The sequence below is a fragment of the Ursus maritimus genome, unplaced genomic scaffold, assembly GCF_017311325.1.
Source record: "Ursus maritimus isolate PB19 unplaced genomic scaffold, ASM1731132v1 scaffold_36, whole genome shotgun sequence".
Lineage (NCBI taxonomy): Eukaryota > Metazoa > Chordata > Mammalia > Carnivora > Ursidae > Ursus > Ursus maritimus.
Window position 1 is genome coordinate 11,046 of NW_024426230.1, and position 10,443 is coordinate 21,488.

The 10,443-nt window shown below is 39.2% G+C and overlaps 1 pseudogene; it reads right to left on the minus strand.

Annotated features, from left to right (window-relative positions):
* Window positions 1-337: 337 nt before the first annotated feature.
* On the minus strand, window positions 338-1,287 carry LOC103681548 (annotated as a pseudogene).
* Between the last annotated feature and the right edge of the window lie 9,156 nt (window positions 1,288-10,443).

Here is a 10,443-nt window from a genome sequence, read left to right on the forward strand (position 1 = left end):
ATACTAATATTATATTACAATGCAGTTATACTTAAATTACATTTATACTATAAAATATGATAAAATTATAATAATAATTACAATGTAATATAAATCTTACATTATAAGGTAGTGATACTATAAAGTTATTTGATAAAATTTTATTTAAATTATGAAATTATATAGAATAAAAACATATATGATTTTTGTTGTAATCCACAACTATTTCTCTGTAATATAACACAATACAAATTATATCAATAAAACATCAGAATGAAATCATTAAGCAGAAATCCTATTAAAGAAAGGGTATCCCCTTGAATGAGTAAGAACATGTAGGTTTGTAGAAAGCTGGAATTTAGTGAGAAGTCACATGTTGCTTACATAATTTCTTCATAGCTGTTTTCATCTCCTTATTTCTCAATGTGGTAGATAAGTTCAAGAGTGGAGTAAAAATGGTATAAAACACAGACAGGAGCTTGTCCACTGAGAAGCGATTGAAAGGCCACACGTAAATGAAAATGCAGGGCCCAAAGAAGAGCGTGACTACCATGATGTGTGCAGGGCAAGTAGAGAGTGCTTTGGCTACCCCACCAGCAGCACGCTGTCGGATAGTGATGAGGATAGCAGTACAAGAGACCAAGAGGAGCAGAAAACAGCTCATGCAGAGCAACCCACTGTCTGAGATCATAAGCCTAAGACATAAGTGTCCATCAGGCAAGCTTGATCATGAGAGGAAGGTCACAGAAGAAGCTGTCCACCTCATTGGGGCCACAGTAAGGTAAATTCACAGTAAAGGCTACTTGACTGATGGAGTGCACAAATCCAGTGACCCATGAAACCAACACCAGCCCCATGCAAGTCGGCCGGCTCATCATGGTCATGTGATGCAAAGGTTTGCATATAGCCACGTATTTGTCATAGGCCATGGAAACCAGAAGTACCATCTCAGCCCCACCAATAAAGTGCAAGAAGAAGATCTGAGCCATGCATCCTCCAAAAGAGATGAGCTTTCGATCACTAAGAAAGTCCCTGATCATCTCGGGGGTGGCAAATGAGGCGAGCCATATGTCTAAGAAAGATAGATTTCCCAGCAGGAAGTACATAGGAGAGGAGTGCAAGTGGGGGTCAGAAATTACAGTGACCACAACGATGAGGTTACCCAGCACAGCGGCCACATAGATCCCAGAGAAAAATATAAAGAAAAAGTGCTGGAGATGTTGTGAAGTGCAGAGTTCATACAACACAAATTCTGACACCAAGGAATAATTCTGCAGCTCCATTATCTCATTTCAGACTGTGTTCTGAATCTATATAAAGAAAAGAGGTGGACATGAAAGGGCCTGTCAACTACCAGACACATGAAAGTGATCACCTAAACTTTATCTGAATATAATTTTAATTTGTAGGACATAATATAAAATACACTAAAAGGATGATTAAAGCCAAGCCCAACAACAGAGTTTGCTGTTCTCCCACGTTAAGGCTGCTAGTGCAGCCATCTCCACAATGCTTGCTTTGAAATCTTGACTATCCAGACTCCTTCAGGAACTTCTCCTGGTAGTAGTGGAACTACCTCCTCCTTCCATATTCATTTGCTCACTCACAAGCTCACTCATTCAGACCAGGTCTATGCAACACTGAGAGTTTCCCATTCTCACTTAATTCAGTTAATAAAGCAATCAGTAGAAAGGGAAATAAATTGATTAACCTAGGGTTCATACAGTTCTCCAAATCCCACATTTTATTTTACTGCTCTAGTCATCTCTCTTAATCAGTTGGGTTTGGGATTAAAAAGGCAATGATCCAATTCATTTGTAGATTTATTGTGTATAAACTGACAACTTATGACAGGATTTAAGAATGGCTTCAATGAAAGAAATATTTTTCAAGATCTTTCAACAATGGCCAGAGCATAAAACTTAGGCAATTATTTGAGGGGTGGGTAGCTTTCACAGTATACATGAGTACTGATAAGTTCAGCATTTGTTTAAAAACATAGTTCTGAACTTACAGAACTGGGATGGGATGGATAGATCTCACTATCAGTTTATCATGAGAAATGAGGTGGTACTCCAGTCTTCTCACTAAAAGGAATATATTGTATAAACGTTTTTATAAAGACATTGAACAGAATTCTTCATGAGTGATTTCACAAAAGATGCAGAACTGTCCTTTGCACGAACTTTTATTATGTTGGCCCTTTACAAAATTGAAGACTATAACATGAAATAATCGTTTGGTAAGGCTTCTTACAGGGAGCTAAAGTTACATATTCCAGATTGGAAATATTCTAATGATGTGAACATGATAGAGTGATAGAATTCAAAAATCTAGAGGAATTCATGGTTATTATATCTGTTTTAGTCCACTCGAATAGCACCAGTCTCCACCAGATTTTTGTAGGGATAACAGGGACTCAGATTCTTTGGTTTCTCTTGAAGTTTTCTAAATGGATTATATTAAAAGATTTAATTGCAAGACTTTTTAGGAATAGGTGCCACCCCTCTTTAGAATGGGATTATGTATCTGATGTTAAATACTGCTGTGGACAAGATGGAAATAATCACAATTCAGGATCGCTTCACAAGTTTTGTTAGATGACCCCGACACCAGCTAGCATACAAACTACAGACCACAATGGCCGTTCTTCTGTTGGTATACTTTTGCTCTGTGGCCATGAAAATTTTCACATGTAAACCTAAAACATTACCGCGTTTCATTTAGTGTTTTCTAGAGATTAAGAGAGTGGAAAGTCGAAACAATCAAATGGAAAACTCGGGAAACAAAAACAAAAAAATGTTTGCTATTGAATTAAAGATGGTCTAAAATTAGATATCGGTGATGGTTGCGCAATTCTGTAAATGTACTAAAAACCACTGAATTGTGTACTGGCAATGAGTGAACTTTATGCTATGTATATTATATGTCAACCAAGCTTTTTTTAAAATGGATGCAAAAAGAAGTGGAATAAATGAACTTAAGGAGGGCTCTGATTTCAGAGAACACTTTATCATTCACAAAGGCATTTTAGAGGTTGTCAATGTTAAACTTATAATCAGAAATAAATGAGGTTGATTTTGTACACCTGCAAATGCTACTTAGGAAACAAATATGACAATGACAAAATTTGATTTTAACTGACAAGATAATGTTATTTCCTCCAATGATTCTGATGTAAAAAGAATGGAATGAATTAGTCTCTGGTTGACTTGTATATTCAGACACATATTCACTAAATGTCTCTCAAAGGCTGTTTACTGAGCTGGAATTAGATGCTGACTGCAGGTGCTGCTGATCCTTCAACTTGCATTTCAAATCTACTATGCTTGAACGGAAATTTTGAAAATATACATATTTTTTATTCTATAGAGGATTTGATAAGCTCTTTCGGCTCTTCCTGGAAAATAATTCCAAAAAAGCATCATTTTAAGAAGTTAGAGAACTTCATATTTGAGTCTTCTTTGGACTTTAGACATAAATATCTATATCCTCTCTCCCATCAAATGAAGAATCCCTTAAAGATGGGATATTGATAGTCAATTACTGGAATGGAGCTTGGGGAATAAACTACTATCTTCAAGTGGAAATTTGTGCTAATAAGTCATGTTCATTTCCCCAAGTGACAAAGAAAGATTTTAAAGATGTCAAATTCTATGAACACAGGTGCAATTATTTTAATAGGTTAAGTAGGATAATATGTATCCTTATCTAGTTAATAGACTATGAAATGTGCTTTTCCTTTAGATAATAAAATTAACAAGTTACATTTGTTTTAAAGATTTTATTTATTTATTAGACAGAGAGAGAGAGTCCAAGCAGGGGTGAGCAGCAGGCAGAGGTAGAGGAAGAAGCAGGTTCCCCACTACGCAGGAAACCCGATGCTGGGCTCAATCCCAGAACTCTGCGATCATGCGCTGACCAAAGCAAGACCCTTAACCGACTGAGCCATCTAGGCACCTCAGCAAGTTACATCTTAAAAATACTGACAATCTGCCAATCTTGCACATCATTTTATGTAACTTTGATCGAGCACAATACTTTGGAGCCTCAGATTTGTATGTGCCAAAATCTTTGCTTTCTCCAAGATTCATTTGGTCATGAATAATGAAATCTTCTGGTGTCTGAGTTACTTTGCACACTATTTATAATTGTTATCCACTTAACTCCCCAAATCATTTGAAGTTAATTCAGGCTCTTTTGCTGAAGATTGCGTCTCGATAGGGGCTGGCTGGTGGCTGAAATGGCATTGGCACTTGAGTGGGGTCTGGGTGGCATGGAGCAATGGAGGTGTGTTGAGCCTCAGAGGCAGGTCCATCCACATAGGCCACCCTTTGCACCACTGGCCCTCACAGGGACAGGTGCCACTTTCTAAGCACCCACGTGTGGGGGAGAGAAATGGCGTGGCAGTTGTGGATGCATATATTTAATTTCACTCAACAACGCCAAATTCCTCTGCAACCTGGTTTACCCTCTCACTAATATGCACAAGGAGCTCTATAGTGCCACGTTCTTGTCACCAATTTCCATCATCCAACATTGTTTTCCTATTAATCTGATGGTTTAAATGTGTATTTTATATTTCATTTTTCTCATACAAGAAGTTAGTTTTGCCTTTGCATTAGTTTTCTGGGGTACAATAACAAACTTCCACAGGCATTGTGGTTTAAAATGACAGAAATTCATTCTTTCACATTTCTCTAGGCAGAAGTGTGAAATCAACACTAATCCAGCATGATTGGGACTCCAGCTTTCCAGTCCACACAGTAGAGTTTGGACTTGCAGGCTCTGAAAATAACGTGAGTCACTTCTTGTAATAAATCTCTCTTTCTTTTCTGTCTCTGTCTCTCTCTGTCCCTTTCCTTTTCTATTTCCTGAAAACCCTGATTGAGACCCTAAATATAAAGCAGTAACAGAAGAATTCAGAAAGCAAAATAACAATATACAAAAAGATATAAAAGTTTCTGAAAACTGTACTTCAGGAAGCATCACAATAAAATGTAAACCCAACCACAAACTTGTAAACTCTGGTTCCAATCTTGTGACCCACAAAGTCAACACATAGTCTTGTGCAGACTTTCAGTGCTCAACACCTAGTAGCCAAAGGGTCCGTGGGGGCTGACATCCAGCCTGCGCCCCACCCATCCAACAAACAGTATGTCCTAACCAGGCCTGGGTTTGCCCCTTGGAAATACATTTTTTCCTAATCCACACAAAGTTCCAGTGTGGTTATTTTAGCCCTGATGACAAAGCCCTAATATCCTTAACACAGAAAAAGTATGTATAAATCAGTAAGTGAGGGAAACCTGAAGAGAAAGAAGAGGGAAGAATTAAAGAAAATTAGTTTTTAAAAGGAAGAGGACTAATAAACATTAAAAAGTTGATCTCAATAAACAAAACGTAACAAGGCGTACCTTTGTCCACATATCAGATTTGGAATAAATACATCAAGCTCATGGTCAGCTCTGATGAAAATGGATAATTTCATAATAAACATAGCAATACAAATTTAAGTAACACCTGACATCTCTTGAGGACTTTCTCTATGCCAGCACTGTCGGGTTCATTCTTTCAATTAATCTTCACAACAGTCTAATGAGAGAAACACCATCATTCCAGCTTATAAATAAGGAGACTGAGCCTAATGTGTTTGGACACACACACTGTCAGTAGCAGAGTTGATGTTCTAACCCAGGCATGTGGTCACCGCAATGCATATCCTTAAACTGTGTAAGGCCACCTCCCTCACTGTTGAGAAGAATGTAAGTCAGTACAACTTTTGGAGAGACACTTGGGAAATATAAATCAGGCACCTTGAAAAATGCCAATAGACCTTCACCTAGTATTCCCATGATATAAGATGTCTATTATAGAGTTGGATTAATATATTAAAAATATAACAATACATAAAATGAATTAAAGATCAGTGTGATAGCATATCAAGAAAAATAATATTTTCAATACATATGTCAATATATTAAGAAAGTCTTTTAAAAAAAAAGGAAACCAAGCTATACGTGTAGTGCCCATTCTCCGATGCACTGGTGAATGAAATTGACCATAATTGCCTTCCTCAGGGTACTTACATTCTCACAGAAAATACAGACAACTGAACACAAACAAAATGGTAATTTATGATAAGTCTAAGGAAAAATCAAGCAGGGTAAGAGATAGGATATTTTTGCTCTACCGCATTGTATATCTGTGCCAAGTTTTCCCCGAAGGCACATATTCAGGAGAGTAAAACAAAATTTTTTACTAATTAAAATGAACCCCAGAACCCAAGGGAAAGGGCAAGTAGGGTGCCTTAGTGGGTGCTGAGCTCCCATTTCAGAGGAGAAGTCCCTTCTCTAGTACCTCAGAGTTGGAATGTACATCAAAAGTTGCTTTGGCAAACGACATGGCCTTCCCACTGACCTCCACCAAAAGGCACCAAGAATAGGGTTCTGAACCAGCCTTGTGATTAAACGTGAGAGTCCTCGACCAGCTCCTGACTTCCTGTGTGAACTGTGGAAATTGCTCAACCTCTCTGTGTCTCATCTTCAGTGTGCCAGATGCTAGTCTAGGCTTTGGGGACACAGGCAAGGTCCCCACCCAGACCATGATCAGTTTTGTAACTGCTTGGGGGGACTTTCTGGCAGAGTTGTGAGCACACAGGGGCTGATAGGATGGCCAGCAGAGACTGAGGTCTTAGAGGAAGTGAAGGCTTGCAGGACTCACTGCTGGGGGCCGATGGCCAGAGAGGCATCCTCCCCCAGATTAGTGGAGACAGGTAGCAGAGCAGATTTCTAGCCTAGTGCTCCCCTCTGTCTTGGGCCTCTTCCCCATGCCATCACAGCATCTCTCCAGGCAGAACCAGGAGTCTTCCCAGGAAGGGCTGCTCCAGAAGGCTACCCCCTCAAGATCCCCATGGAGACAACTTACAGTCTCTCTAGGGGCTGGCTGGTGGCTGAAATGGCACTGGCACTTGAGGGGGGTCTGGGTGGCATGGAGCAATGGAGGTGTGTTGAGCCTCAGAGGCAGGTCCATCCACATAGGCCACCCTTTGCACCACTGGCCCTCACAGGGACAGGTGCCACTTTCTAAGCACCCACGTGTGGGGGAGAGAAATGGCGTGGCAGTTGTGGATGCATATATTTAATTTCACTCAACAACGCCAAATTCCTCTGCAACCTGGTTTACCCTCTCACTAATATGCACAAGGAGCTCTATAGTGCCACGTTCTTGTCACCAATTTCCATCATCCAACATTGTTTTCCTATTAATCTGATGGTTTAAATGTGTATTTTATATTTCATTTTTCTCATACAAGAAGTTAGTTTTGCCTTTGCATTAGTTTTCTGGGGTACAATAACAAACTTCCACAGGCATTGTGGTTTAAAATGACAGAAATTCATTCTTTCACATTTCTCTAGGCAGAAGTGTGAAATCAACACTAATCCAGCATGATCTTTTTAAGATCCTTACCCTCATTACATCTGCCAATACCCTATTGCAAGTAAGGTCACATTCTTTTTTTTTTTTTTTTTAAGATTTTATTTATTTATTTGACAGAGAGAGAGACAGCCAGCGAGAGAGGGAACACAAGCAGGGGGAGTGGGAGAGGAAGAAGCAGGCTCCCAGCGGATGAGACTGATATGGGACTCGATCCCAGAATGCCGGGATCACGCCCTGAGCCGAAAGCAGACGCTTAACGACTGAGCCACCCAGGCGCCCTGCAAGTAAGGTCACATTCTTAAGTTCCAAGTAGACATGAATTTGGGGGGACATTGTTCTATCTAAACACATTCTTCTCTAGTGCACATGGAACATTCTCCAGAATAGATCACATCCTGAGTCACAAATCAGGTCTCAACCGGTACCAAAAGTTTGGAATCATTCCCTGCATATTTTTGGACCACAGTGTTTTGAAACTCAAACTCAGTCACAAAAGGAAAGTTGGAAAGAGCTCAAATACATGGAGGCTAAAGAGTATCCTACTAAAGAATGAATGGGTCAACCAGGAAGTTGAAGAAGAATTTTTAAAATTCATGGAAACAAATGAAAGTGAAAACACAACTGTTCAAAATCTTTGGGATGCAGCAAAGGTGGTCCTAAGAGGAAAGTATATAGCAATACAAGCCTTTCTCAAGAAACAAGAAAGGTCTCAAATACACAACCTAACCCTACACCTGAAGGAGCTGGAGAAGGAATAGCAAATAAATCACAAACCCAGCAGGAGAAGAGAAATAATAAAGATCAGAGCAGAAATCAATGAAATAGAAACCAAAAGAATATTAGAACAGATCGATGAAACTGGGACCTGGTTCTTTGAAAGAATGAATAAGATTGATAAACCCCTGGCCAGACTTATCACAAAGAAAAGAGAAAGGACCCAAATAAATAAAATCATGCATGAAAGAGGAGGGATCACAACCAACACTAAAGAAATACAAACAATTATAATAATATATTATGAGCAACTATATGCCAACAAATTAGACAATCTGGAAGAAATGGATGCATTCCTAGAGATGTATAAACTACCAAAACTGAACCAGGAAGAAATAGAAAACCTGAACAGACCCATAACCAGCAAGGAAATTAAAGCAGCAATCAAAAAGCTCCCAACAAACAAGAGCCCAGGGCCAGATGGCTTCCCAGGGGAATTCTACCAAATATTTAAAGAAGAATTAATACCTGTTCTTCTGAAACTGTTCCAAAAAATAGAAATGGAAGGAAAACTTCCGAAGTCATTTTATGAGGCAGCGTTACCTTGCTCCCAAAACCAAAGACCCCATCAAAAAGGAGAATTACAGACCAATATCCCTGATGAACATGGATGCAAAAATTCTCACCAAAATACTAGCCAATAGGATCCAACAGTACATTAAAAGGATTATTCATCACAACCAAGTGGAAGTTATTCCTGGGCTGCAAGTTTGGTTCAACATCTGCAAATCAATCAGTGTGATACACTACATTAATAAGAGAAAGAACAAGATCCATTATACTCTCAATAGATGCAGAAAAAGCATTTGACAGGGGGCGCCTGGGTGGCTCAGTCATTAGGTGTCTGCCTTCGGCTCAGGGCGTGATCCCGGGGTCCTGGGATTGAGCCCCACATCAGGCTCATCTGCTGGAAGCCTGCTTCTTCCTCTCCCACTCCCCCTGCCTGTGTTCCCTCTCTCGCTGGCTATCTCTGTCAAATAAATAAATAAAATCTTTGGTAAAAAAAAAAAAAAGAAAAAAGAAAAAAGAAAAAGCATTTGACAAAGTACAGCATCCTTTCTTGATTAAAACTCTTCACAGTGTAGGGATAGAAGGTAATACCTCAATATCATAAAAGCCATCTATGAAAAACCCAAAGCGAATATCATTCTCAATGGGGAAAAACTGAGGGCTTTTCCCCTAAGGTCAGGAACACAGCAGGGATGTCCACTATCACTGCTGCTATTCAACATAGTACTAGAAGTCCTAGTCTCAGCAATCAGACAACAAAAAGAAATAAAAGGCATCTGAATTGGCAAAGAAGAAGTCAAACTCTCACGTTTTGCAGACGGTATGATACTTTATGTGTAAAACCCAAAAGACTCCACCCTAAAACTGCTAGAACTCATACAGAAATTCAATAAAGTGACAGGATATAAAATCAATGCACAGAAATCAGTCACATTTCTATACACCAACAAGACAGAAGGAAAATTAAGGAATCGAACCCGTTTACAATTGCACCCAAAACCATAAGATACCTAGGAATAAATCTAACCAAAGAGGCAAAGGATATGTACTCAGAAAACTATGAAATACTCAGGAAAGAAATTGAGGAAGACACAAAGAAATGGAAAAACATTCATGCTGATGGATTGGAAGAACAAATATTGTTAAAATGTCTATGCTACGTAGAGCAATCTACACATTTAATGCAATCCCTATCAAAACACCATCAACTTTTTTCACAGAAATGGAACAAATAATCCTAAAATATGTGTGGAACCAGAAAAGACCTCAAATAGCCAGAGGAATGTTGAAAAAGAAAAGCAAAGCTGGTGGCATCACAATTCCGGACTTCAAGCTCTATTACAAAGCTGTAATCATCAAGACAGTATGGTACTGGCACAAAAACAGACACATAGATCAATGGAACAGAATAGAGAGCCCAGAAATGGACCCTCAACTCTATGGTCAACTAATCTTCGACAAAGCAGGAAAGAATATCAAATGAAGAAAAGACAGTCTCTTCAACAAATGATGTTGGGAAAATTGGACAGCCACAGGCAGAAGAATGAAACTAGGCCATTTCCTTATACCGAACACAAAAATAGACTCAAAATGGATGAAAGACTTCAATGTGAGACAGGAATCCATCAAAAACTTTGAGGAGAACACAGGCAGCAACCTCTTTGGCCTCAGCCACAGCAACTTCTTCCTAGACACATCACCAAAGGCAAGGGGAGCAAGGGGAAGAAATGAACTATTAGGACT